Here is a 3,608-nt window from a genome sequence, read left to right on the forward strand (position 1 = left end):
AAAAAAAATTTACTCAAATAACATATTATGATCCGCAATGCAATCGACCAGCGCGCGATTATTCTCCTCACACGTCTTGCTCGCATCATAGCCAATGCTAGCCACACGCTTACCCAACAGATGTGCATGTCCGGCCAGCAGCGCCAGACACATGCCACCGTAAGTGTCGCTGACCAAATTCTCAGCCAATTGCACCAACAAACCGACTATTTGATACAAATGCGCCAACACATAGTTGCCAGTCGTTGCATAGGGATCGAATGGGAAATAGGCTGGATACATTAGTCGCCATTCGTGAGCGAAGCCCATTATCAAAAGCGTCAGCTCCGAGGTTACAGCTGTGCCCAGGCAAATGAAATAGAATAAGTACAAAACTTTTAATGCGTTCGGTATGGTGACTTCTCGATAATATGTCCATTCGTCGCGTTGATTAATGCGCGCATAAAGTGTATTGAACATTTTCTCCAACTGACGCACTTTATACAAGTTACGCCAAATATTGAAAAAACTTCAGCGAGCAAACGGCAACTGGCACACTTATGGTGAGATTTAGGAACATCTCCTCCAACGTTAGCAAATTCAGTAAGCCAAGCAGCAAATGTAGTGGATAACCGATGCTAAAGCAAATATTCAAGAGTATCGCATAGAGTTTGTAGAGCTTCGGGTACTTGTGGTGTGGCACTTGACCCAGGCACATCCAAACACTCCAGTGCGGGCGAAAGAGCTCCTCCACAGTTTTTGGCTTTCCTTGTAAGGCCATTCGGGAAACTTTTACTAACTGTGGTGATACAAATATTGCGCCTACCTTAAATACCTGGAATTTCGCAAATTTTTTAAATACTAGTTTTGCTTCCTAATTGCCTTCTAACGCGGTAATTGCGTTTGGCACACTGGTTAATTGCTTGCGCCTAGGCAATTTTTGAATATTTAATAACTTAATGCTGTTGCAATAATTACACTGGATCACAAATTGTTATGCTTTTTTGTTTACCGGATGCCACTATTCAATCCCTGTGTAGAATTGCTCGGTGATAATGAAAATCAAGTATTCAGCTTTAAAAAAAGTAGTTACACTTAATCAGTGGCGGATTTACCGTACAGACAACTTAGGCAGGTGCCTAGGGCGGCAAAAATTTAGGGGCGGTAAAATTTGAGTTGAAAAATTTTTTTTTATTTTTTCAAGTTAGCTGCACTGAAAGTAGAATTTGTGTTGGTACATTTTAAAACATGAAGTGAAAAAAAGTTTGTTGATGATGGCTTTCTTTAAAAGTTGAAAGCCTTTACTCAAAGCAAATACCACTTTTTCATATTAAATTGGAATGAAAGTATAGTAAATAATATAAATTTGAATATTACTATTTACTGCTAATCGTTCCAAAACTCGGAAAAAGGGCGGCAAATTCTGAATTGCATAGGGGTGACAAATATTCAAATCCGCCACTGCACTTTATCGTGCATATGTTACAGGGTGGCGTGCTCTCGCCAATCCTATGGAACTTAACCGTGAACTCTCTCTTGCGAGAGACGAAATGGGGAGCCGCCAAGGTTGTTGCTTATGTGGATAACGTTGCCATCGCGTATAGGGGGAAGTTCCCGCAAACTCTGTGCGAATTGACGCTGGGGGTACTTCGCAATTTATCAAGATGGTCCACGCGCAGTGGTCTCTTCGTCAATTCCGAGAAAGTAGAACTTGTTCTCTTTACGAGAAGATACCAAAACACCGTTACTGACTCCGCCTGAACTAAACGAGCGACTTTTAAGCTTTACGAATAAAGCAAAATTCTTAGAGGTAATTCTCGACAAAACACTGAGCTGGAAGGAGAACATAATCCAGGGTTATAAAAGGGCGTCTGTGGCCTTATTTTCGTGCAAGAGGGACATTGGCAGGAAATGGGGTTTGGTCCTGAGTACATGCCGCTGGATCTATACATCGGTGGTTAGACCGATTCTCCTTTATGGAATTGTAGTATGGTGGCCGGCCTTGAGAAAGGCCTCAAAGCTTTATCTACTCAGCAAATTACACTGAGAGACAAATGGTAGGGGTCAGTGATCGGGAAGGGTTCAAACTACCGGGGAAAGTTATATCGGTAAAAAAGAAGTTATACGTGTCCCGGCGTTTCGACCAAGCAGATTCTTCTGGATAAGGAACGCATTGGTATGCCCTTCGCCACTTAAAAGCCGCTTTTAAGTGAATTTATCTATGCCCGCGCGAGGAGAGATGGATGCAAATTACGACCTGTCGAATTTCTAGGCAAAATTGGTCTAGGTGGGATCGAAAAAGGTCTCGAAGCTTATAATCTCTAAAGAGAGAGGATATATCTCACACAATTGGTGCTCTAACAGGCTACTGTCTTATAGGTAGAGACGCAGAACGGCTCGGAGTGCCTTACCATAGATGCTGCAGAAGTTGCATGAACTAGGAGGAGGAGGAGACAGTTCTACACTGTCTCTGTAACTGCCCGACATTATTGAGAAGCAGATTGCGCTTTATGGGGTCTCCTTTCTTTAGTGACCTTGACAAATTAAGAGATTTAAACCCTAGATGCCTGGCGAGTTTCGTCAAGGATTCAAAATGGTTTAGCAAAGGGGAGTTAAAACTCTTAGTCGTGGTATCACAACGGGCTGTCATTTCATGGCTTGTGTGTGTCCCTGCGCAGCCACATCTACCTGGCTTGATTGTTTTGTAACAGAACAGACCTTAACACAAATGCAAAAAGTTGATACAGAACCTACTACTTTTTTAAAATTTCCCTTGTTAATTATTGCTTTATTTAATTTTGTCAATAAAAAAAATCTGGAATGATTAACTAATTTCTCAGAAACTATCAGACCTATGCAGAAGTGATATATATACTGTTTATGGAGAATTTCGTTGGCTTTCATTTGTCGTATTTCGTATTACGATTATTTAATTGGATATGGAACTACTTTTGTTAAGCTTAATAACGGTAAATTGAAAATATGTATCGCGAAAACTTTTACAGAGAAAAAAAAAATTAACTAAATTTTCAGAATAACCAAGCAAGCACCAATAAAACATTTTTGCTGTAGCCCAGTGTTAACCATGGACAATAAGCATCACCGTCTGAATTAGAGGGCGTGACTATGAGTCGATTTACGATAGGTTATTAACGACACTACTAGCAATTTCCACTACACCACTTTACTACTTGCTTAGGCACAAGTAAAGTGCAAGTCTCCTTCAGGTGGTGCATTATATGTAATGTTAAACGACTTGCGGTCTTCACGGCTACTTAAGCGAAAGACGATGAGTATATTTAAACGATTTTTATTTGTTGACCTTAAGATGATGGTTGGGTGGGGTAGGCTAATGCCGCGATTGCTCCTATTCTTTAAAAGCCTGGTAGACTGTATAGTACATATCAGCTTCCGGAACCATTAAGCTAGTTGTTTGAATGAAGTTTGGACGACTCGTACCGTGTGCTGGTCGGACCTAAACTCATATCTTATGAGCGCATGTATTAATCCTCGCTATGGCCTCGTCTAGTAATAGCCAGGCGAACACTTCAAAGGCTAAAGATTACAATGACTAATGATTTGAATGACGGGTCTGAGTGTGGGTCGTAGTTTAGTTTGCCGGGATCGTC

General features: G+C 41.1%; 1 pseudogene; it reads right to left on the bottom strand.

Moving 5' to 3' along the window:
- Positions 1 to 9: 9 nt before the first annotated feature.
- On the bottom strand, positions 10 to 760 carry LOC118756572 (annotated as a pseudogene).
- Positions 761 to 3,608: the final 2,848 nt, after the last annotated feature.

This window comes from Rhagoletis pomonella, unplaced genomic scaffold (assembly GCF_013731165.1).
Source record: "Rhagoletis pomonella isolate Grant_MI unplaced genomic scaffold, Rhpom_1.0 Rhpom_scaffold_10907, whole genome shotgun sequence".
Lineage (NCBI taxonomy): Eukaryota > Metazoa > Arthropoda > Insecta > Diptera > Tephritidae > Rhagoletis > Rhagoletis pomonella.